The sequence below is a fragment of the Sturnus vulgaris genome, chromosome 8 (assembly GCF_052056855.1).
Source record: "Sturnus vulgaris isolate bStuVul1 chromosome 8, bStuVul1.hap1, whole genome shotgun sequence".
Lineage (NCBI taxonomy): Eukaryota > Metazoa > Chordata > Aves > Passeriformes > Sturnidae > Sturnus > Sturnus vulgaris.
The window spans coordinates 5,632,512-5,658,343 of record NC_142250.1 but is presented as its reverse complement, the minus strand read 5'-3'; the positions used below and the strand labels follow the sequence as shown (position 1 = coordinate 5,658,343).

Genomic DNA, 25,832 nt, shown 5'->3' with positions numbered 1-25,832 from the left:
AATGTCTGGAAAAAGGAACCTTTGAGGCTTCCTGGAGCAGTGTTTGCCAACTAAAAAGTGTTTCCATGTTGGATGTCCTATGTATCCGGAGGGTATTAATAGGAAAGTGTGTTAGCAATCACGGGCAGAGTGAACTAGGTGAATCCCAGTGCTCCAGCCAAGTCATGGAGAGTTCAGCCTTTAAACAGGAGCCACCTTCCCTGTGTGCTGGCACCTGCATATTCCAGTGGTATCTGTGATAGTAACATACAGTGTCCAGGTATTGTGGCAGTAATTTAATCACAGAATGAGGGTTTCTGCATTCATAAACAGGAAAAGCAGGAAAGCGATAGGCTGGGGGAGAGGGCTGGGAGAAGAAGTGATCTTGTGTATCAGTCTCCAAAGCAAAGCCCCAGCAGCCCGTGCCTGTGCAGGTCACCTCAGCGCAGGGAAGGCAACTGGCTCCTGTCCAGAGCTCAGGTAACTTTTTGCTGTCCCAAACTGCCTGCACAGTCCTTGGGCAAGTCTTCATCATTTCCCCTAAACCTTTTTTTTTCCTTTGATCTCCTTCAGCACTTGGCACCTGGCCATTGGTGTGCAGTTCTCCTGGGTTTCCTGTATTATTCTGTGCCCCACTTTAAAGGCCATATTTATAACTTTCTTCATTTATGTCTGCTCTGCATCCTTGCCTCGATTTTCCTGGTGTCAGCACTATTCCATGCTCCCGTTTCTCTGCACCACATTGTTAGGCAGGCACTGTTAATGGCCCTTCTGCACAGTGTAACTGCTCACTATCACTGTCCATATCAAAGTTATGGTTGCACTACATGGTTATACAATGCAAGGAAAGCATAAAAAGCCATTCAGTCATTTAAAAATTGCTGCTACAGCTAAAGGAATTGAAATAATGCTCCAAGCAGGCCTGGAGAAAGTGCGTTTCTGTCGTCAGGCTTTGCAGTGGCTGGGGACTGCTGACTACTATATGGACAGGGTAAGAGGCTTCCTTGCTTCTGGGCATCTCCATCAGGAACCATTCCCATGTCTGTTGATGTTTAAAAAAGAGAAGCCCTTTCCCCTTTGGCAAGTCCCTTCCCTCTGAGTCCTGGGGAATCTTGTATCTCTCAATGTTTGCAACAAGAGATCTTCACAGTTTTTTGTGCAACATATAAAACAGGGACTCTTTCAGTGGTTTTGGTAAAGAAAAATCAACGTTTTGCCACTGATCTTTTTTATATTCAAAATGGGGAGCATCCCTCCAGTAAACCTTAGAAAACAGGAAAAACTCTTATAAGCTGTCTGCTATGTACTCAGAGAATTGGACAACAAAACATTTCCTCCTTCAGCTCTTTCATCCTATTTTCTCGCGTCCATCACTCATACACTTTCCCCTGGTCCTGGGACCATGATGGACACTTCTCTGTTTGCACAAGTGTTTTACAGATCCTATGGCAGTAAAGAGGTTTGTTGTAGTATTACCTATGTGTGTGCTCACTGTGCACATCCACTAAACCAATAATTTGCCATCATGTTTCTATCAGGGAAGTGCTTGTAAATCCCACAGGCCTATGAGGTCACCTTGGACAGAGGTTTCCACAGCCCCCGGGGTAAGTGAGAAGTTTCCTTGTGTGGAAGTTCAATGTCCTGCACAGAGTAAGGAGTTTTGTGTTCCAAATTTGGCCAGTCTTTCAGAAGCTCCTGCCTCTAGGGCAGAACATGAATAAATCTGGATAAAGATATATATTACATCCTGCTAGCCTGAATAAGATCATAAATGAGCTCAACAAGATGCACAGCTACAGAAACCAGTAACCACCTGTAAACATTTTTGTCAGTCTAGAATGAGTAAAAATTTACTTGCAAATTTTTTGTTTTGGGAAATGCATTTGTTTTATCTCAGCAGAAAAGAATGTCTTAAATCAATGTGATGCTTTAATTCTACTGTTAATCTAACTGGAGACTTGATTTCAAGATCTCCCTTAAAATGCAAATTAGTTGGAGACAGCTTTAATTACCAATAGCTAGCAGGTAGGAAATTATGAACTTGGATGCCAGTATAACGATGTGGACAAAAATCAGTACATTTTTTCACAATGAAAGGCAATGTTATGGCATCAGCTGGCTTTTTTTACCTAACATGGGAAGAAAAAATTACGGCCTTTGTCTTTATATGAGTCATAAAGCTATGAAAGACAAATTATGAAAGAGGAGAGTTTTACTGCTTGAGTTTTTCCCCCCAGATTTGCGGTTTTTAATGTTCTGCTATGGTTGAACTTAAACTGGCTTTTATTGCTCATGGGATTGCCCTCAAAACATCAATTTCTTCCAGCACTGATTTTACATCTGTCCATCTGCATGATTTCTTTAAGTCATGAGTCAAATTGAGGCCAACACGTGTATCATAAACACCAATGCTTCTAATTCTGGTCTTCATTTGCCTTTAGTTTCATGTGCTCCTACCCCTCTACAAGCATTCTGCTATCTATATATTTCAGAGAAAATGTTATAAATCTGTGATGGATGATTTGTAGAAAACAAATATTTGTAAAGTAATAGCTTGACAGAAGATACATCTTGAAGAGACAATACTGCAGCGATAATTAATGGCCAGAGCCTGGAAACAGTCAGGAGGAATATTGCTCCATTTCAACAATGGATGGGAGAATCATCAAGTAAATCACATCTCAATAAACAAGAAGCTGGTTAAAAGCCTCATAAACAATGCACGAATGAGAAGAAGATTGCTGTGGAGCAAACAATTAACCAGAGACAGAGCTGAAAAGTAGTTAATTACATGGGCATAATAATGGGATTTCTAATTACAACAAAATCAGGAAGACAATACTGTCTTCCCATGAAGTAAGGCATTCTGGCAGGGAAATGTTTAGAATTCATGTTGTATTATTTTAGTACAGAATTTTTAGAATGGAGTCTACTTGTGCAAGGATATTTCTCTGCTGTTACGACAGGGAAAAAAAATTAATTCAAATTTCAAAAGCTGCAAACGCCCCCCACAAATAATTTACCTGAACAGCAGAAAGGTAAATCCCCAATGACTGGCTTTCTCATGACCTCTTTTCCATCCAATATACTGTGTGTCTTATATGTCCCCTTAGTTATATTTTATAAATTTGAAAATAAAGAAAAATATATATGCTTATTTGAAACCTAGTTAAGAAGGGTTTCATGAGACAGGAATATCAATAACAGCTTTCAATGCTGATGGCTTGAAATGCTGTATAGAAATTCACATATATCCTTCAAAAGAAATAGCAAGTGAATCAACAATAACAGTAACAACAGCAGTATTAAGAATAATAACTACAATAAAACCAATAATAATATAATTTTTGTTGTTGTTAATATTATTTCATAGATGTTGTTCTGGGAGGGAGAAACAGCTTTTCTGGCTCCTAGAGGTATGCTCTTGGTGCCATAGCATACAGTGATTTCACCCAAAAGGGATGTGCTAAAAATACAGTTGACTTTTAAAAAACAAATTAAAGAGAAATTGGACATAGAGGTAGATTCCCTTAGAGAGGAAGATGGAATTTCAAAATCTCAATTGTCCGAAGCAGAAAGAAGGAAAAAATATCTTCAAGAAAAATTAGGTCTTTGTATAAGCCAGTCATGCTCTCTGGGAACAGCTAGTAAAAAATCACAAATCAACCCATTATGAGTATTCTGAGACTTGGGATGAGGATGACTGGGATTAGAGTGGTAAGAATTTTACTGCAACCTCTGACCTTTTCCCTGACTCTCCCTTTTTGGCTATTAAGACTGAAGTTACTAATGAAAGTGAGTATGGCAGTGCATACAACTCCTTGGTGTCTTGCAGAACTGGCTGAACTGCAGGAATATTTCAAGCATTTGGAAAAATCCAAGACGAAATATGTATGACAAAATAGTAGTGGCAAGTCTGTCTGAGGAAGATTGATTTTTATGGAGTGAGGAAGAAATTGAAGTATATTGGGGTCCTGGTGATTTTTTAACCAGAGATCGTGATTATTCTTTAACTACATGGGTGGTATATTGGGCAGGAGGGACAGGGGAGGATAGGGGAGATCCACTGTTTTTTAAGACTACTGGACTCTCAGATCTCTGGCTTCTGTGCAGGATGAAATATGGGAGGTTTGTGTTTAAAACACCACAGCTCCTGAGCATTCCACAGCAAATATTCCTGTTTGGGTTTTGGGGGAAATAGAGTTGACTAAGACTGAAGTGCTTGTGGGGGCTACCCAAACACAATTTTTAGGATTTAATTTATTTTATGGGTGCACTTGGAAACTCCTGTGTGGAACATTACAGAGTTTCACAGTAAGACGGACAGACGGACTGGTTTGCTGAGTCCCACTCGAATGTGAGACTATTCAGGCTCTGAAAGGTTTATCAATCTATTGAGACAATGAGTACCACTGCCTTATTCTAAAATATCTAATGTAAAACAATATCACCTACCAGCAACAGCACTTTAAGGCACTGATGGGACTCTTGGAAGATTCCTTAAAAAGAGGCACCCTTAAAAGTCTTCATCTGACTTTTAATTCACTTGTGTGTCCAGTAAAGAAGCCTGCTTGTTTTATAGTTTTTTTACTGGTGTTTGAATGGCAACATAGACCCATTAACAGCTGCAGTACCTAATATCGCAAATTTAACAGCCATGGATAGCAGTACTTGATACAAAAGATATGTTCTTTATGATTCTCTTACAAGGGGAGGACAAAGAGGAGTTTGCTTTTCCCTGGGACAGTTTATAGTATCTCTTTAACAGGCTCCCTCAGGGATAAACCTTCATCCACTGCTGCTCATGCTGTGCTTGCTGAGTTGTTATCATCTCACTCCTCCCAGATGTGAAACTGTACCAACATATGGGTGACATATAATTGGAGGAGATTCCCATGAAGAAGTGGGAGAAGCAACACCAGCTGTATGAAAAGCATTACATGAAGCAGAAATTGAAATTCTACCTGAAAAATGTCAAGGACCAAGTAAAGAAGTAACATTTGGGTACTTGGATAGCAGGCAGTGCAGTAGTTCCTCCAGACACTTTAAAAGCAATGGAACAAATAGATGCCCTCATCTAAGAAAGAATTATAACAGTTAATCGGAACTTTAGGGTACTGATGAAAATGTGCTTGGTGTTTCTATCATTGCTCTTTACTCTGAGCAGTGCAACAACCTGAGAAGATACATCAGGAAAAAATTGTGCCATCTGTACAAACCAGAGAACAATTTAATTTACTGGAGTCTTACAGTGGTCTCATTCTGCTCTCCCAGAATGAGTTGCACAAAAATCCACAGTCAGGAAATAGAATGCCTCCTTAATGGCAGCTGCAAGAGGAATAGATTAAAAGATGGACCAACTGAAGTTTCTAAATTACAAATTACAATCAATGCAGATCCATTAGCACTACACAACCTTTCAAATCCTCACCAATTTTAGATGCACCGCCCCTTACTGAGGAGATGCCAACAGAAGATATTTGGGTCACTGATGCCTCAGTAAAGAGGGTAAGTACTAAATAGCAGTACAAGGCTGTTGTATCAACACAAACAAACAAGTAATAGAAGAGGGTGAAGGTAATGCACAGGTAGGAGAGTTAAAAGCAGCTGTTAGAGGAGCTCAGAATGGAGCAAAAATAATTTATGTGGACTCCCGTGCTGTTGGGGTGGTGCTACCCAGTGGGACTGCCAACAGGAATTATTAAATTGGGAAGTAAAAAAATCTTCCATCTGGAGATCTCAAGAGTGGAAATTATTAACTATAACAAGAAAAGTGCCATACTGAATAGGATGGCTCAAAGCCCATGCCAAGGACAACAAACCAGACACAAACTGGAATTGAAAGGTGGATGAATTAACTAAAATCAGGGAAATAGAGATAAGAGGTTCCTCAAATCAAGAATAGTATCGATTGGAAGAATGGTACCATCAGAAATTAGGGCACACTGGTAAGGAAGCACTTTGTTTTGCTGCACAGAGCAAAGGTTGGCCCCTATACAGGAAAACCTGTCAAACCATTCTTACAGAATACCCTCAGTGTAGGTTAAAATTATAATTAGATTATCCTGCTAAAGCAACCTACATATCAGTGAAGGAAAATATCTATAGTCCACATGGCAAATTGATTCCATAGGGCCACTCAGTCCCTCTGTGGGACATGATCCATCCTCACAGGTGTAGGAGGAGTCTTGGACTATACATGAAAACCAAATGCCAAAGGGCTGATGGGCAGAGCACAGTAAGGGGACTGTTGTCATGGTTCTCAAATCTGCCTACTTCTGATACCATCCAAAGTGATAATGGCTCATGTTTCTCCTATAAGGAGATACAAGAACTGGCCAAACAGAAAGGAATTCAATGGGTATTCCACACCCCATACTACCCCCTGTCCAATGGAATCATACAAAGATCCGATGGCTTATTGAAAAAGAGCCTTAAACCACACACCTGGGCAGGATGTTCAACTCTCCAAAATACTTCAGCATCAGAATAATTGGTATGGACCTAATGGGAGCCCAGTGAGTTGAGGATTCTTTGCAAAACCTGAATCAGGTGCTCCACCTTCCATCAAAGGGGAGCATCTGACAGGACTACAACCAGGACAGCCTATCATGGTAAAATTACCCCAAACTGGATCTTTGCCTATGACTCTAACTAAACCTTGTGGTCTACCTGCTCGGGAAGCTACTGAAAACAGTGCTACAAAACACGGAATTAGTGCATGGTGGATTTTTCCTTCTTTTTAATGGGGTAACCTGTCTGAGCAAACTGTGTTGAGACTTGGTTTATTTTACTTTTTCAGAAATTAATCTTGGGAATGATGCCAGCACATCTCAACTGAAGATCAAGTTATTCTTCTTCCAAGAGGAATCAGTGCCAGAATGAGCCAGCCTGGGCACAAATATCACCAAGCCCAACCCACAAGTGGGAGAACCTCACTTTTCCTATCTGTAAATGGTCACTATGGCAACCGTTGTACCCATGCTTGAGCCTGAATGCATTTCAATGACAATTGCTGAAAAAACAAGTTCTTATGGGACAAATCTAGGAGCTTAAATTTGGAAGAGGAAAATTTCACTATAATATGTGAAATACAACCTCCAACCACTTATGGGAAAATTTGCTTACTCAGTTTCCAATACATGCCCTTCAAAAACCAGAGCAGATGTTACAGCAGCTGCTCAGAGCATTACATAGAAACAATATATAGTAAAAGGAGGTGGTAACGTGCAGAGGTGTAGTGTATCCACAACCATAACTGGACAAACATATTTTGGCACAACAGAACTTAACCCTCTGAATGCATTCTACCACCTCCCAGGACTGGACTCTAGGTCAGCAACAAGTGCTATTTAATTCTTTCTGGTCCCTCAAATGAGTGGGGTGCTCAATGCAGATCAATATCTCTGCAATCAAAGCCCTGCTCGCCATTCCTAGCTCCATCCTTGCAGGGTGGTGGGCATAGTTGTGTGGGTGGACCCTCACCTCTCCAATGTGATCATGGAGTGTGGGCTATTTGCTCCCACATTATCATGTTCCAAGGGGATTCTTTCTTATTTCTTATTATGAGGCAGAGATGGGACTTCTGGTTGTTTAGAAAGCGTGGTTTATTTTTCTTATCTTCTTCAGAAAACGTGAGTTCTTGTTACAGGTGTTGAGAGCGTGACCAGAAGTCACAAGGCTTATGGTTGCAAGATCTTTTAAGGACTTATTAACAAATAAAACACTGCCAACAATGATATTTATGTTTCTAATCAAATTCTAAGAAATTTTTCTAATTACAGTGTGACCTTTCTCAGCCAATCCTGTTCTAACACACAGATCTATTCTTAAGACTGTTCTGTCACCTTTATACCTACTTTATTCTTTCTATATCTTAAACTTTATAACTAAACTTTTCTCTACTTAACATGTCCCTGCTTTAAGCTTTATTTCTACATTCTTACTTCTAGCACCTAAACTTTGAAGCTTTTCCCAAGGCCTCAGTTCAAATTCTGTGTTCTTTTCCAGGCTTTGATTTACAGGCCCAATATTCTGAGAATTTCTTGCATTCTGAATTCCAGCAATGGAGAGAGATGTGACTGGTATCCCAGGGACAAGGATTAGGAGTTTTAAATAATATGAAAGCTGGAATCCTAACAAACAAAGGAAACTCAGTAACAAGTGATTTATACCAGCTGAAACAACATTGCAATCTTCCTATCAGCATTAGGAACTAATCAATGGCTCTTTTCAGATACATTACTTCATTGGGAAAGAATTGATGAAAAGGATCACCAGCTAATAGGCAGCACCCTCAAACCAACACTTTTCATGCTCTCAGCTGAATCTAATTGCATCATTTGCATTATGTCAACTGTGGATACAATTTACTATATCGGCAATTATAGAGGCAGGGCCATGGAGGTCGATAGCCCAATGACATTTGAAAGGTAATCTGGGATCATGCAAGCAAATTTAAAAGAGAATTACAGTCTTGGTGACATCTACTTGACCTCATCTATGGCACTACAACAGCAAACCCACAGCTTTTGTTTAAATCCTACACAGTGCTTCAGTAAAATCCATCTTCACAGGCATTACCCTGGGTTAAATCCCCAAGGAGCTATAGCGTATCCTATACAACAGGTTTTGGGCCCAACAAATGAGAACAAAATGGGAACTGTTGATGTTGATATCTCAGGCTCCTGTGGGGCTGGTACAGGAGCTGCATCCTTGGTGGTTTACTTGGAATGGGCATTAGGCTCCATTCCCATTGAAAGAGTATGTGGAAACCCAGGAGAACATGGGTGAGTCTTGGGCTTTATCTGTAGATCAAGACTACAGTTTACTTATTTTTGGCTTTTCCAGCTCTCTGGTTATTGGCATTTTCTATTGATGTTATTAAGCAACCCTTAAAATCCTGACAGGTTTCTCCTGGAAAAGTCAGGATTTATCCTTGCTACTGCATTTGGGGAATGGGGGAAAACAATTCAGAAAAGCCAATAGTTTTCACAAAAGGTTTTTGATTCAGGAAAGTATTCCTTCTCACAAAACCAAGTTTGCTGGAGGATGGTCTGCCCTGCTCTGCTGTAAGAGCCTGACAGAGAGACAGAGGCTTCAGCCAGCTCTTAAAATGCTTAAAATAGCTACTGGCTATAGGCAAGTTGTGTGTCCTGAAGCCCCTCTAGTTGTAGCTCCACCTCAGAGAATATTTTTGCAATATCTGCTAAATAATAACTTGAATAAAATAGAACACAATATTAATTTTAGGCTATTCCCAGAACTTGCTGCTCTCAGGAACCTTTGGATATTTCAGGTTGAGTAAATCTTTTTGCTCTTCATTGTACCATCCTCCCAGTTTCTTACTATTTAGAAGAGAAATCTGTGCCTCTTCTGTGGAGGAGGCACAGAAGTGGATGAGGATCCTGGGATATTGTGGAACTCACCATGTTGGTCAGTGTTCTTCCCTTCAGGGTGTGTTTGCTTTTCTCAGCAGTGGTTTCTATAACTACAGAATATTAATGGTTTATATTTCCAGAGCCACCTTTTGAAAGGTGAAAACAAGACTTTCTGTTTAAAATTCTGTTTAGAGCAATAAAAAGCAATAGTGTTAGATCTCCTTATGAGAAAGGCTTGCCTATTTAAACCAATTCTGAGGCTTTACAAATTTAAATTTCTCTGAAAAATCGGTTTTTGTGCCTGCCTATCTATTATTAAAAAGTCCCCATTATAATTCATGGTTTAAATTCTCATTATTTTTACAAGTGATCTGGCTTGCTCCTTGTCTCTTCCCTTGAAAGCCAATGCTGTTAAATTTTTCCTAGTTAAGTCCCGCGCAGTCGAAGAGGGCTGAGTGATGGCAGCAGCGGCCCAGGGGTGAGAGGGATGGAGGAGCGACTCCCCCCTCACGGTGTCGGTCGTGGTGCTCAGCAGAGTGTCCGGAGGTAGCAGGATGAGGTGGGAGCAGCAGAGCGATGTCTGACAGCAGGGAACGTGGCTCTCGGCACTGGGATGGTGGGGAAGATGCTAGATCGGAGCATGGGACATCCTCCTTTCACTCCATGAGCGAAGCGAGAGCCAGAGAGCCCAGGCCCCTGTCCCACCTTTCCTTTTCCGGTGTCCCCCTATCCCCCACCCCCCTGCGAGAGAAAACTATTGCTACTAAGGTGTAGCCACAAATACTTAGCATAACAATGGGAGAAATTCCACAGAAATAAAAGAGAACAATTCAACCCCCAACAACTGGGCCTTTTTAAGCACTAATCATTCTATGTCAAATTGGGTTTTTTTATTTTCTCCTTTCAGTGGAAACAAATGTGTGGATCACCACGAGCAATACAGTGATGCAGCAGAAATATGTTCTGATAACAGCATCTGCCACAGCTTGCTGGCATCTTGCCAGATAGATTTTCAAAGTCCTAAATAAAGTTGTGCCTTTTGGTTGTGCCACACAGGTGGGATCAGTCATTTCATTCAAAGAGAGAAATATTTCACTTCAGTTTCTAACCCATATAATATGAATTTATGTAACTGAAACCAGGTGTTTGCAAAGTATCTGTGTCAGACTCAGGCTGAAGATAAAAATAATTTAAAGTATTCTGGGATTGGAGAACTTCACAGTCACCTAACAAACAATTTGTTCACAAAAAAACCTCTCTCAAGGCAGAATTCACTTACTAATTAGTCACAGAGCTCTAGTATAATTATGCCTCTGTGGGAACAATGTGGGTAATGAATTGATCATGTGAGACTTTTTTGCCTTGATGTATCATCTAATGGGTTTGCCCTGCAAGTTGTTGCTCTCAAGAATTGATGAAAAGCAGTACTGTTGGGCACTGAATTTATAAACCAATTTACATTGTGGAAGGAGGGCTGCTGCCCATGGCATGGACTGATGTTGGAGAAGTTCCTGGAGAACTCTCCTGTGGGAGGGACCCCAGGGTGCAGAAGAGGAACGACTCCTGTCCCTGAACAGCAGGAGAAGCCAAGGTGGATGAACTCATGGAACTCCCATTCCCATCTCCCTGCACCAGTGTGGGAAGAGGTAGAGCTGGGAAGGAGGGGGGGCTGTATTTTTAAGAGTTTATTTTACTTCTCATCATCCTGCTCTGATTTTGTTAGTAATAAGTTCACTTCCTATCTCTAGGAACTGTTTTGTCCGTGATGGTATTTGCTGAATGAGCTCTCCCAGTCCTTATTGCAACCCATGAACTCTTCATGAAATATTCTATTCTCTGTTCAGCTGTGCAGGGGAGTGAGAGAGAGGCTTTGGTAGGTGCCTGGTATCCAGCTAGTGTCAACCCACAACAGGAGCAAGAAGCAGTTCATTCCTCCATTAAATATTTTGAAATTTTGTGATTGCCATCACAAATCTGTAGTAGAAGGGATCCTGGCTACCTGCCAGGTGTTGTGCTGAGATGCCATGGAAAGATTTGTGCATGCTGCAGGTAAGCAAGCTGTGAGTTGGGTCTTCCCTCCAAGCCCTCCATGCTCAATGGGAGGGTTTTCCTCTTAATTAATATATGAGTTTCACACAATTGTACTTTAATTTCTCTGGGTTTTCTTGTGACATACTTGTGTGAAGTCAGATTCAGTACTCACTGGTTTTGCAAAACCAAGCTGAAATAAAGTAAGGAAAAAGTTTTCTAAACAATGTTTATAGTTTCTCATCTGCAGCTTGGGACTTAATGCACCACAAAACCTTATATTGTGTGGTTTTCTTAGTAGTACTCAGATGCTTCTGCAGAGAAAAACAAGATGAGGAATTACTCAGAAATGAAAACTGAGAAGAAAAATATAGTTTCCATGCTCCTTTTGGGATCTTTAGAGAGAAGTCGCTTTTTCAGTGGTTCATCATGTGTGACTGTGTCCATGTGCTGGTCTCAGCTGCGGTACTACCGTCAACATCAAAACCTGAAAGAATTTGGGGACCTTCATAGGTTATAGAAATGTAAAACAGTATTATTAGGCTGTTGACAAGTTATATTCTGTCAGAAAAATCCACAAATGCCAGAGATTTATATCCAAAAAGGAGACAGAGGAGTCCTTCAACTTTTTCATAATAAAGGGAGAGAGTCCACTGGGGCACACACTCGTGGAATTTTCTCTCTCAAGGTTTTGAGGGACACAGCCTCCTTTTATCACAGAATCACAGAATAAACTAGGTTGCAAAAGACCCTTAAGATCATCTAGTCCAACCTATGACCTAACACCTCCTCATCAACTAAACCATAGCACTGAGTGCCACATCCATTCTTTTTTTAAACATGTCCAAGGACGGTGACTCCACCACCTCCCTGGGCAGATTATTCCAGTGCCCAGTCACTTCTTCAGTGAAGAATTTCTTTCTTATATCTAGCCTAAACTTCCCCTGTGCAGCTTAAGACTGTGTCCTCTTGTTCTGTCAGTGGTTGCATAGGAGAAGAAATCAACCCCCACCTGGCAACAATCTTTCAGGAGGTTGTAGAGAGTGATAAGGTCACCCCTGAGTCTCCTTTTCTCCAGGCTAAAAAACCCGTGCTCCCTCAGTCGTTCCTCACGGGGTTTGTGTTCCAAGCCCCTCACCAGCCTTGTTGCCCTCCTCTGGATGTGTTCAAATGTCTCAATGTCCTTCCTAAACTGAGGGTCCCAGAACTGGACACAGTACTCAAGGTGCGGCCTCACCAGTGCTGAGTGCAAGGGAAGAATGACCTCCCTGGTCCTGCTGCCACTCTATTCCTGATGCAGGCCAAGTGCCACTGGCCTTTTTGGTCACCTGAGCACACTGCTGGCTCATGTTCAGTCAGCTGTTGACCAATACCTCCAGGTCCCCTTCTGCCTGGCTGCAGTCCAGCCACTCTGTCCCCAGCCTAGAGCATTGCAGGAGGTTGTTGTGGCCAAAGTGCAAGACCCGACACTTGGACTTGTTAAACTTCATATTGTTGGACTCATCCCATCTATCCAGCCTGTCCAGGTCCCTTTGCAGAGCCCTCCTACCTTCCAACAGATCAACAGCTTCGTGTCATCTGCAAATTTACTGATGAAAGACTCAATCCCCTGTAGCTGTGGAAAGGGGTTTTAACCCTCTAAGTGTGGCGGAAATAAGATGCACAGTTACATGGTCATCTGTCATGACAGGAAGAAAGAGAAAAGTTTATTCAGAAACACACTTGGTTTTATAGCATGACTCACAACTCCAAGAGTAGAGGAAAGGTGATTGGTTCAGAGAGAAGGCACCCCATTCCCAGTGCCTGGTCACGTACCACAACAGGTGTTCTATCTTTGTTATGAATTCCTTTTTATTTTGACCAAACTATCACCCTGAGAGAAATTCTCCCTAGCCTTGAGCTGGACCAGCTTATCGGCTGGGAACAGAGCTGAAAAGCTCCAGCCTGGAATATTTTTCAGGCTGTAATTTTCTTACTTTCCCAATATGTGTCCCACAGTCCCCTCATCCAGATCTTCAATGGAGATATTAAAGAGGACTGGCCCCAGCACTGATCCTTGGGGGACACCACTAGTGACTGGCCGCCAGCTGGATGCAGCACTGTTCACCACCACTTCCTGGCCATCCAGCCAGTGCTTAACCCAGTGAAAAGTGCTCCTGTCCAAGCCATGAGCTGCCAGTTTTTCCAGGAGTATGCTGTGGGAGACAGTGGCAAAGGCCTTGCTGAAATCCAGATAGATAACATCCACAGCATTTCCTGCATCCACCAGGCAGGTGACCTGGTCATGAAAGGAGATCAGGTCGGCCAAGCATGACCTGCCCTTCCTAAACCCATGCTGGGTGGGTCTGATACCCTGGCCATCCTGTAGGTGTCATGTGGTGGCACTCAAGATGATCTGCTCCATAACCTTGCCAGATACTGAGGTCAGGCTGACTGGTCTGTAGTTTCCCAGATCCTCCTTCCGGCCTTTCTTGGGATGAGTGTCACACTGGCCATCTTCCAGTCATCTGGAACCTCATCAGTGAGGCAGGACTGTTGGTAAATGATGGAGAGTGGCTTTGGAAGTTCATCTGCCCGCTCCCTCATAACCCTAGGGTGGATCCTATCTGGTCTCAAAGATTCATGAACATCTAAGTAGCTCAGCACAAACTCCTGGCTGCATGTTACCCTCTTCCTTTCCCCATGAACTGAGGTACTAGGAAGGTGCAGCCTTCCCAAACTGCCTACCGCATATTCCCCCTTGATTACGTAATTTCCCCCCCAAAGTTCAGAAGATCAGGCTTATGCTGACTATTTGTCTATTTCAGGAGCCAAACTTTCTGGGCCTGATAACCAACGTGCTGCCCAAAGTCAGTAGAGACATTAAGACTCGTGTCAAAGAGGTTAACACCCATTAAATTGTTTGTAAAGACGTCAGCACACATCTTCCCACTCAATTTGAAAGATCTTGCATGTAGTTTTTGAGATAAAAGACTTGACAACAACAGTGACTGGTAAAATGTCCAGAATCGAGAGCTCACATATGCTGATAGTGTCAGATTTTCATTTTATGAATAATTCTGACAACAAAACCAACATTGAAAATTGTAACTGAAATATGCATGTACTTTTAGATACACAGTAGCTGTCTATAAAATGCCTTTTCTCTCTTCCCTTAGTAAGATAATGAATGCCTGTTGGGGGTTGGATTGTTCCCTTTTCTTTCTGTGGAATTTCTCCTGTTGTTATGCTAAGTATTTGTGGCTATACCTTAGTAACTATAATGTTCTCTCTCAGGGGGGTGGGTGGATGGGGGGACACCGGAAAAGGAAAGGGGGGAGAGGGGTCTGGAGTGGGCTCTCTCGCTCTTGCTTTGCTCGTGGAGTGAAAGGAGGATGGCCTGTGCTCTGATCTAGCATCTTCCCCATCGTCCCAGCGCCGAGAGCCATGTTCCCTGCGACTGGACATCACTCTTCTGCTCTCCCACTTCATCCTACTACCTCCGGACACTGCCGAGCACCACGACCGACACCGTGAGGGGGGAGTCGCTCCTCCATCCCTCTCACCCCTGGACTGCTGCTGCCATCACTCAGCGCTCTTCGACTGCACGGGACCTGCCCTGCCCACAGCACCGGTAAATGAGCACAGGAATAGAGGGCCTTGGCCAAAAGAGACTGGAACTGAGCTATACTGTTCTGTTTTGTTGTCAATTTTTATAGCTGTTGTTGTTTTCTGCTATTTTGCCTTGTTAGATATCAGTAAAGAACTGTTATTCCTATCCCCATATCTCCTGCCTGAAAGCCTCTGATTTGAAACTAAAATAATTAAAAGGGAGGTGGTTGCAGTCTGCATCTCAGGAAAGGGGTTCTCGCCTTTCCTTAGCAAAATACCTGTTTTTCAAACCAAGACAATGCCTTAGAGCATTTTACATTTTGCTGGAAGCCAGGTTGGCATGGCAGTGGTTCAGGGACTTGCTTTGTGTTTTGCTCAGGGATATTCGTAGCAGCTTTGTTAAGACTACAAATAAAAATACATTTTTCAGGTTATTATTGCAGCACACTACTTGTTAGCTGAGAACTGAGCTGTGATGTCTCTGATCTCCCTGCTATCAGCTGTCCTGGGCTGCCAGCACTGGCTGCAGGAACAGTTCAGCCCAACTGGACAGGTTTGGTGCCTGACTCAGGCGTTGATGGCTCAGCACTTCTTCAGCTGGAGCAACGTGGTCTGTCCTGGGGTATACCCATGCCTGAGGGTATTCTTGCTACTTTTCTCCTTCCTACCAGGGCATGTAATCAGTGCCTCTGTTCTGCAGCACCAGCCCTGGGACTGCCTGTTAAATTCTCTCTGGGCCATGAGGAGAGGCACTACTGGCAGGGTGACAGATATCCCTTTTGGAGCTGGGTTTCCTGGCACTAGAGAAACAATAGTGCGAGAATGAGAACACCTCCCATGGCTCCAAGAGGTACCTTTCTCCACTCACGTACTCCTTTCATCTTTCAAAGCTCCTGCTGGGAAGGAGTGCTCTCCTTTGAGAGAATTTTTCCTTTTAACAGGTATCACATCATCAGCTGGTTGGCTCTTGGCTGTGATCTTTGTTACAGTATTTGTCAGGAGCAAAATCAATGCCCTGCCTACCTGCTATTGTCAGAAATTTAGTTGTTTGTCTCTCCAGCTCTCAGCTTGAACTGTCAGCAATAGCAGCAGCAAGTCAGCCTCTTCTGGCTGATTAGAGGAGCTGCTACGAGATCAGAGCATCAGCAAACAGGGCACTCTGATGCCATTTTAGAGGCAGGTACTGGTGACAGAAATACAGAAATCCTGCCCCCCAGGGAGATGGGAATCCCAATGAAACAGAAATTACAGAAATTCAAAACTCCCTTTTCTTCTTTTTGCCTTTTTTTTTTATTTGCCTCTAATGTATTGGAACTTTTAGCAGTAGTCATATAAGTTACTATTTCCTGATATGCTTTTGCCTCTGTCTGACAGACAGTATGTTAGTTTGAGGCTATAGTAATGCAATGTAGTATGTTGTAGAAGGACTTTAAAATTGTAAAGTGGTATGTTTTATTTCCAACTGGGACACACGGGGGATATTTCCACCTTACATGTGTACCTGGTCCGAACAGGATACAAGTTTAAAGACACATAGATCCCACAGACCTACACCTCCCTTCTCGCCCGTTCCCCGCCCACTCTCCGCCTCCTTGTGCTTCATATTATAATTAGTCTTCTGTGGTGCCACTCCTCCTGGAGGTCTCAGGCAGGCGTCTTGATGAAGTAAAGAGGTCTTCCTCAGATGTTTGCTGTTTAACCTCTGTCTCTGGGCAGGTGCAGTGGAGGTATGGTTAGCTCCTAGGTCAGCTTGTCCTGGTTCTTGCTGGTTTTTAAAACAACAGGTTCTGCTTTATCGGGTTTTCACAATGCCCAAGTCTTGCTTTATTGAGTTTTCACAAAATACATCTTAATGGCTTTTACCTAGCAACTAAATTCCAATGTGTTCTGTTACAAATTGTTTCTACCTAGTAAGTTGAATTCCTATATGTTCTATTACAAGTTGTTTCTCTACTTTTATAAAACTGCCAAATAAGCTACATATTTCTGCTTTCCCTTCCACTTTCTTGAGAACACATGCTTTTAAAATTCTGAATTATCATATACATATATGTTTCCCATATCAGTAGTTTCTGGCTGCATTAAAATATGGGCATGGGAGATCAAGTGTGCCTGCTGAAGGTGATGTTGGCATGCCATAGAGCAGAGTTTCTACCAGGAAGAGATTTTGTTCAGACATCTGCATATATGGTGAATAAAACAGAGAGTACAATGGAACTGAAAAAAGGGGCCTGATATCTTAGGCCTGATCGAGCAGTAACTATGGGAAAGACAGACACAAGTTAAGTGCTCCCTGGGCAAGAAGTGACCAAGAAACATGTTATGAGATTTTGTGATAGGATATTACAAGGTAATGTGATGTCATGAGTAATATGTAACCAATGGGAAATTGTTATCAAAATCAGAATCCAATTTAAGTACCATACAAATAAAACACTATAAAAACTCCTGTATACTCAATAAAACTAGCTTCTGATCACAACTCAGAATGTCCCTGTCTCTCAATTGCTGATAAGCGTGTGGCAATGGGTAATATCAAGAACTACTACTACTGCTATTATTATTATTATTGTTATTATTATTATTATTACCATCATTATCATTATTAGTATTGTTATTATTATATGGTTAACACTGTAAGAATAATTGTAGTTGAATTGTTAATAATATCACTGGGTTCATCTATTAAGTAGATATTATTTTTAGGCATGAAACTCTCACAAGGATCTATTTAAGTGTGCCAGGACTGTCACTGCCTATGAAAGTTTCCAGTCTAAGGGAGCAAGATGCAGCAGACAAGACAAGGAGCTGAGCCAGCAGGTAAAGGGATGCATGTGGCGAGGCCCTCAGCTGCAGGACTGAGGAAGGAGAGAGCTCTGAAGGATCTTGTGGGGTTATGAAAAGAGGTGAGGATGAGTCAGAGTAGCAGAAAGTGGAATGCTGCAGGCTTGGTGTTAGGTGTTCTGGTGTGATGGAAATAGAAGGTTCATTGACATATTGGCCATTTTGCTGTGCAGAGTTCTGAGTCATGGGACATGGCTCAAAGATGCCCCTGTTTGCTAGGATGTTTGCTAGGATCTGTTACTTGGTTGATCATTTGAGTTGTAATCCAAGCTGCCAAAACTTGTTTGGAGATCCTGGAGAATATCAGTCTGCCAGAGAGACCAAAACAGTGTCTGCAGATAGGCAGATCTTTGAGAACTACTGCTGTAATGCTCAGTTTGAAAGCAGAATCAAGGATAAACTTCTGGGGTTAACACTCAAGAAGAACATTCTGTCTTGTATCATGTGTTGGTTTGAAAGTAAAACCAGTGAGAGACTCCAAGCCAGTAATACAATTTAATAGGAGAAAAGAGAAAAAATAAAATACATGCAATAATATAAAAGAAACAACCACCAACACAGTCAGAAATACAACCTGACACCCTGTCAGTCAGGGTGTTGGTAGCAGTCCGTATAAATGGTGGCTGCAGTCCTCCTGGATGACAGATGTGGTTCCGTTGAAGCAGTGCTCCTGTAGAAGGTGCAGTTTTCCTCCGAAGATCCAGCGATGATGTGGAAATGGTCCAACTTCCCTCTGGGATCCAGTGGAAAGGTCTGCCTTTGCGTCCCAAACCCCAGTTTTTTATCTAGGTAGGAAAGGCTTGGCTCCTGCCCCTGGCTAGGGCACCTCCTAATGGGATGATGTAATCTTATCAGTCATACAATAGGACTTAATGGCCCATTAACGGAATATATCTTCCGGAGGAAGGATGGGTTGTGAAAAGATAATGATGATCATCCCCCGATCTTATCAGATGGCACATCAGCAGAGGATATCTCCCACAGAGATAAGGATCACCACCCCTCCCACATTTCAACAGATGGTGATAGAATACACATTTTTGCATTGTACCCCAGGACATATCAATAAAAAAATTTTACATAATTCAAACTTTTCTTCAGAGAAGTGTCTTCAGTGATCTACAGTGTGCACTGGAGGATGATTGCCTTGCACCACACGTAGAAATAATTCAACCATAAGAATGCAATCATGTTTCTAATAATTAAAAGTATGTACCTGCTTTTGTGCTTGGATATCCTTTTCTGGCCTGTGATTAAACTGTTCAGTACTAGGACAGGAGTATTACCATACAATAGTTGTGTAAAATACGTACCAGCAATGATTTGTGCAAAATCTTGCCTCTGGAAGATATACATCCCATTATTCATTACCTTGTGTAATAAGCAAGGCCATAACTTTCTGTGTGGTATATGAAAATAACAGTGGGTTTGGAGTGGGTTATTTATACTATTGCTCATTTTCTGTGACTGGGTGACATTTGCAGAACTGTTGAGACTTGAAACTGTCAACTCAGAAATTTCACGAAAGACAATTTTCTGCCTATTGTGAGATATTTACTGGTGAGAATGACTTCAGTCAAATCACTGTCACAATGGGAGTAACTAGACTTCTGGATGTCCCTTCCAACCCAAATTGTCTTGTGATCTGAAAAAAAAAAAATTATTCTGACTTTGAAAATCCTCACCAGCATGGAAGTCAGAATTCTATCAGATCACAACAACAATAGTAAAACAAATTGGGCCACTCAGTGCTCTGCAGCATTCCTAAATTTTACAGGACATGCAAAAATCAACTGAATAAGAAACTGTGTAGTAAAGTGTTCAAATTCTGCAGAGGGACATGGCAAAGCCCAGAAGGCTTGGGTTGGGCAACTCACTGCCTGTCATGTCTAGCCATGATGTTCTGATGGTCTTTAAGTGATTGAAAATGTGTAATACTATAATGCTTAAAATAAATGAAGAATTACCTAAGAAATAATGTCACAGGGAATCTTAGATTGAGTTACACAAGGTGGAATATGGCCCAGTGAAGTGGGATTTGCTGTATGTCACAAGCTCCATCTGACTCCACCAACAGAGTCTTTGACCTTGAAAGAGTTATTACATCATTCAGTACCAGAAGATGCAGAAATGGGCTTTCACTCTCTTTTGCCTCCTTGTTTTTAATTTTTGTTGGCAAGGAGAGCATTGGATGGGCAGCTTCTGCTGGAATGCTCAGCATATGCAGCAGCACTGAGCCAGGCTGAGCTGTAGGGCAGAATAATTGTGCTCCGGAGAACTCTAAGTGAAAAGTTACATTTCAGGACATACACCATGCATTATTTGTATCCATCTCTCCAAACCTGATACAGAGCGTGGCACATCTTAGAGTCCTGCTGAAAATTAGAATGTAATTGCCAACTTAAATTGATACTGGCTTGTATCAAGGAGACGGTGATATACGCATATGTATCAGATGTATCTCATCGCCTCACAAACATGCATAACTTCCCACTTTCTTTTTCAGCTGTTCTCAGGAAAATACAGCTCTGAACAGGGGTTTGGTTTATGATCATTTTCTCCTGATCATTTCGCCTGCTGTTTTTGAATTGCTTCTCTTAGAGAGTACCAAACAGAGGTTTGTTTATATTAAATTCAGGGAGGAATCTTGGGGCTGTGCAGTGTCTCCCATGGATTGGCCCTGGATGGACACAGTGCCTTTACATCCCAGGACAGGGTGAGGTGGGGAGCTGCTCCCTGGGTTTTGTTAACACTGCTCTGCCATGGATCCCACCTCCCTTTCCACTGAGGATCTCCCCTTGTTTTTTGAAACCCAGCAGTGAGGACAGCTTGAGAACTGCCTGGATGAGTAGAAACTGTATTTCCTACACAGTGCTGCCACATGCAGGTTGTCCCCTGTAATTTGTCTAATCCTGTCTAGATTATTAAAAACTTCTGTGGCTGTAATCCATCAATTTTCCAGGCATCTTCCATCTGTTCCCAAGCCTCTGATTCCCTTCTGTGCTGACTTGGTGTGTGTGGAGCCCCACCAGCTCACTGGCTGTTATATTTTAGCCCAGTTTCTTGGCGCAGGGTCTGCTGCCTCTGTGCATGCCATAAATTCCACTTACTAGACCTTTTAACTTTCAATTTGGTGTATTTTTGTGCAGTGCAGACTGCAGTGTTCCGGGGGGGTGGTCTGGCACTTCTCTAGTTCAAGTTCTCTAGTTCATTTGTCTGTTTCAAGGCTGGTTTATTGCTGTGCTCAGGACTCCCTCAAGTAGGGAACCTGTCCCTGCAGCATCCTCTTACTGGGATGATAAACTTTGATAGAAGTTGATAAAGTTACAGGTGGGCAACAGTGCAAGAGCCTTCAAGAGTTATATTTAAAAGAAGCTATAATTAACTTTGCTGATGAAACTCATCTTTCCACTGGCAGCCTAAATACCAGCTTCATGGCAAAGTTCCATCCTTTAAATGTAAGCAAGGACTGTAATGGATACCTGTAAGCTTAGAGGGATTTAGCCTTAATGTTTCAGCTGCAGATTTTTTTTATTTGTGGGGGTTTTTTTTCAATTAAATTGAATTCCTATATTTCTCTATGGATAAAAAATTACAGCAAGAATTGTTTTAGGATTCACCCCAGTTACTTGTTAGGCTTGCTTTATTATGCTATTGCTTTTATACTTTTTTTAATTAAAAGACTACAAAATCTTGACTGATTGCTATATTTGAAAATCAATGATATAGTAGCACCTAGAATTCTTAAATTTCTGTCTGGAATTCCTAAATCCTCAGAGATGTCACATTTGGTTGTTCAAATATGCTGTTGTTGATCTTGCGCAATTTAGGTTTTCCCATATGGTTTCAAAAAATATAAGATAAATCACAAGTTGGAAGTGTATTATCAGGGGTTAAAACTCAGTTTTCTATTTATAAGGAGTATTAATTCTGTTATTTTTAAACAATGACAGTAGCTACCATCCTCCATGGCCTGATGTTCACTTACTAGTGAAACCAGGAATATTCAGAAAAGCGCAGTAGTAATGATAGGACTAAAAATCTAAATATATACGCTCAGCTATTGTTTGCTTTAGTTTGAGGAATGAAATCTTTGCAGCATGTCATGGGGTTGTTGATAGACACAAGATCTCTGATGTTATTGGGGTCACACTCCTTGGTGACCCAGGCATGGGCTCCTCCTCTTTGTTCCTGTACTTTGGGTGCAGACCTTTTATATCCCCCTGTCTTAGTTTAATTTAATTTCCAAAAAAAATACCTTGGTTTAATTTTGTTTTTCCAGCCAATGCACCAAATAATGTCACGGTTTTGATTTGCCAATTTAAATATACTCATTTTCTGTTGTGAGACAGAACCAGGAGCAGAAGCAAGGCAGGTCTAAAACTTAAAAGGGTATAAAAAGAGATTTATTAACTACACAAAGAAAGAAAAAAAACAAATTCAGAGTAAGATTTTTTCAGACCACTTCTTCCTTTTTTTCTCCCAACCTTCATAACAACAACACAAACATACAAAAAAACTACTTCAGTCAGTTCCCAACTTAAATAGTTCTTTTTTTCAGGTTGCTTCGGAGAGAAAAGTTTCCTCTTGTTAGTCTATAGGGATTTTTCCACAATGAGGAAGAAAACAGTTTTCTTGTGGTTTCATTTTCACAATTTGCATCTGCCCAGGAAAAACTTGCAAAGTCGTTGTCCTAGGATGACGTTATGGTGCTTGTATTCCCAATCGTGTGTTCTGTTTGTGCTTGGTATTATTTTATGTGCTTTCAGGACTGACTCTGAAAGTGAAGGTTTGTTTTGTCTTGTGATCAGCCGGCTCACCTCCCCCATGGTCTGTGTTTAGGAGAGGCTAGCTTGCTTGCTTGCTTACTTGCTTGCTTGCTTTCGCTCCTGCTTTTTTGCTTTTGCCCTTGCTTTTGCTTATTAGTTAGTTTAGCTAGGCAGTCCAATAATTTTTTCCCTGGACTGTTTTTTTTTCCTCTCTCCCTTTCCTGAATACCATCAGAACCTGTTCCGGATGGGGACCTGGGAAACACCAAGAAACCAAGAAACACCGGGAGTCTGCATTTTGTGACCTGCAGCAGTCATTCCCCAGCGCCAGAGACCGATAACTGGGTGACCGCTCACAGGAGAGACTTTCTGAGCTTGTCATCCTTTCAGAACGGTGAAAGAGTTTTTGTCATCTGGTGTTGTTCATTTTTTTTGTGTGCTGGGGAGTGTTTTGCTTGTCAAATAAATAGGTTTTTTTTCCACTCCTCTCTGAGGAAATTCTTCCTGAACCTGGTGGTGGGGGGAGGAGTCGAGGGGGTTTGCTTTCTGGGGGCTCCTTCCGGAGGTTTTCCCCCAAATTTGCCCTAAACCAGGACAGTCATGAAGCTCCTCCCATCTTCACAGCTTTCCCAAATCTGCACCTATGGGCCATGTTAAACTCATGGGGTAATACTTTTAAGACTGAGCTGTTCCAAAGCAAAATTCTCTTCATCTCTTTTCTCTCTGTTCATGCTTCATCCTCAGAAAACCGAGATCCCCTTCTTTCTTTGGGGCAAAAAATTCTCAACACAGGTGCTTTTTGGTCAAATGATTTATCAAATGGAACATCTCCAACCCCCCACGTCTTTTTTTTCTCCACAGTTTATAGGAATTTTTAGTGTGATATCAGTCCATCCTTACAACTTCGCAAAAGGATTTTTCAGCCAAATTTCACAGCATCTTCTCATTCTCCTTCCATTTCAAAAGCTTAGCTTTTGCTTCACTGACTTTGGAGAATTTCTTTTTTCCCCTCTCATATTCAAAGGAAGGCTGGAGGTTTTGCAAATCTTATCTAAACACAAAGAGTTAAAGTTTCACACAGGTGCAAGAACTGGGCCAGGCTGGGGTGTTAATTAGCTTTTTTGGGGCTTGATGCAGCCCCACACTGCCCATGGCCACCCTGCTTCCCAGACAGGGCCCGGCTGCCTCCCCCCAGGCCATGCAGGGGCTGGGCAGCCCCAGCCCTTCCAAAACTGCTCCGAGCCAGCAGCAGGAGCCAGGCAGCCCCCCAGAGCCGCGGGCCCGTGGGGGAGGAAGCAGGGCAAAGGTCTTACCAATGAGCCTTTCTTCCTCCCCGCCATCAGGTCCCTTGGTTTGCAAATGAGGCCCAAGCGGCCTCCCGGGCCCCCTCCACATGGGAGGGAGCTTGGGCCGGTGTTACCTGCTCAGCCACCGGAAATAAAAGAGAGCTTTTTCCCGGGTTACCTCCTTCAAAATATGTTCACAGAGCGAACTAACTTCTCTAATTGAATTTTCAAGCTGTCAACAACTAGGCCAGCCTTCAATTGGTTCCATCAGACTCAGAGGAGGCTTTTCTCATAGAGAAAAACCTGAGTCTGTCCTTCCTCCAGTGAAACTAGCACATCGCCTCTTCAGGCAAGGGTTTGGAGGTATGTTTTGGGTGTCTTATAGTGGTGTGCACTCAAATGTAATCAACTATCACCTCACACAGCATCAGGTTCCAACACAATCAATTTTTGGATTTACTGATGCCTGCGCTCTAAATGAGGTGGTAAAGCAGAATGAATGTGTCATTCCACTAGAGCACTCTGGTCAGAATTGCCTTTTTTACAGGGAAATCCAAGATAACTATCTCTCTAATTAAATGTGCTCCTGCTTTCTTAATAGCTGTAAACCAGCCACTTTGCTGTTGTAATTGCTGAGCAGCATTTAAGAATGCTCTGTGTTATCACCTGATGTGCATCTTCAGGAGAGTTATATTAGGAAGGAAAACAAAAAGCAGGTTACTGTTTAACCATGATAAATACAAGTTTTAAGTATGTGGTTATCTTTCTTAAAACAGTTTCCTAGAAAATGAAAGCAAAACTCCAGAAATACTAATTGTGCCAAGTACACAGTGCTCCAAAGAAGATCCAGCAGTAGGAAGAGTTACTTTTCCTCTCAGATTTCTCCTTTCTGTGGTCACTTGCAGGTGTCAAAACAGGTCACTTCTATCCATAAATCCATAAATCCATAGTTTAATTTTTCAGAGATGTTGACAATTTCATTTCTTTCCAAGATAACCAGGATAGTTTGCCAGTATGACTATTTTTTGTGCTCAGTTTTAAGTACAGACTTTATTGCACTGGCTGCTCTTGATTCCCAAGTGAAAACAAAGATGCTGCTGCTTGTTGACTGTGGCTTGTCATATTGAAGGTTGCTATATGCTACAGTACATTTAATGTAGTACGGCAGTGCTTATCTGTTCTTACATAGTCGTTTTAGACAGTAAAGATTCCTTCTGACCTGATAAATACTACTTCTGCATGATTTATGTTTCCTCTCAAGATCCTGTCTCTGCTTTTAGAGACTGAATAGCAAAGCTTTGTTAATTTCTTTTGTAATTTTTTCCCTGATTCTTTCAATTTTGAGTCACAATAGTCTCTGTTAATATACTGTGTAGATAATTTTCTCAGCTGGCTGATTCCTTTTTGTTCTTCCTCTGATGTCAAATATTATGTTTTCTCATAAATAAGTCTCTTATCCCTTGATATTTTGTTAATCACTTTGAGGTAGCCTCTCAGTTGTTTCTGTTGGTTTTCTGTTTGTTTGTTTTGGCTTTGTTTTTAAAAGCTTCTAATAGTAAAAGTCTAATTCTGCTCCTAGTGATGCTTTCACATATTTTTCCTCGGACTATTATGATGGCGTAAGCCCTGACCCTTCAGCATTTGTACTGCTAAAATGTGGGTTTTTTTCATATGGGCCTAAATGCAGGTTGTACTTAAGAGTACACCATAGATATATAAGCCATAAAGGCATAAAACCAAGGCAGACAGTGAAAAACCTGTGAGGGAGCACAAAACAAACATCTCACTTTCCTGAAATACAAGGGAAGAGGAAATCTGCCAGGAAAACCTGAGACTAAGTAGATGTTTGTGGTACAAAACCAAACCAAGCTAATAGAAGTCAGACCACCATCAGTGACTTCTGCTCTTTCATTCACTGTGGAGGAGTTTGAGGACAGTTTCTGTTCCAGAACTTT

The 25,832-nt window shown here is 41.9% G+C and overlaps 1 long non-coding RNA gene across 6 annotated transcripts in view; it reads left to right on the top strand.

Moving 5' to 3' along the window:
- Positions 1–25,832, top strand: part of LOC148222957 (uncharacterized) — a 451,561-nt gene that overhangs the window by 51,839 nt on the left and 373,890 nt on the right. The window contains exon 3 of one of the 6 annotated variants that reach the window (XR_015805069.1): positions 10,267–17,460. The exons of 4 other annotated variants lie outside the window; for them this stretch is intronic. This is a non-coding gene — a long non-coding RNA (uncharacterized LOC148222957). Of the gene's footprint in view, positions 1–6,781; positions 17,461–25,832 lie in introns of those variants that run through there. One more of the 6 variants, XR_015805066.1, reaches the window with a different exon arrangement.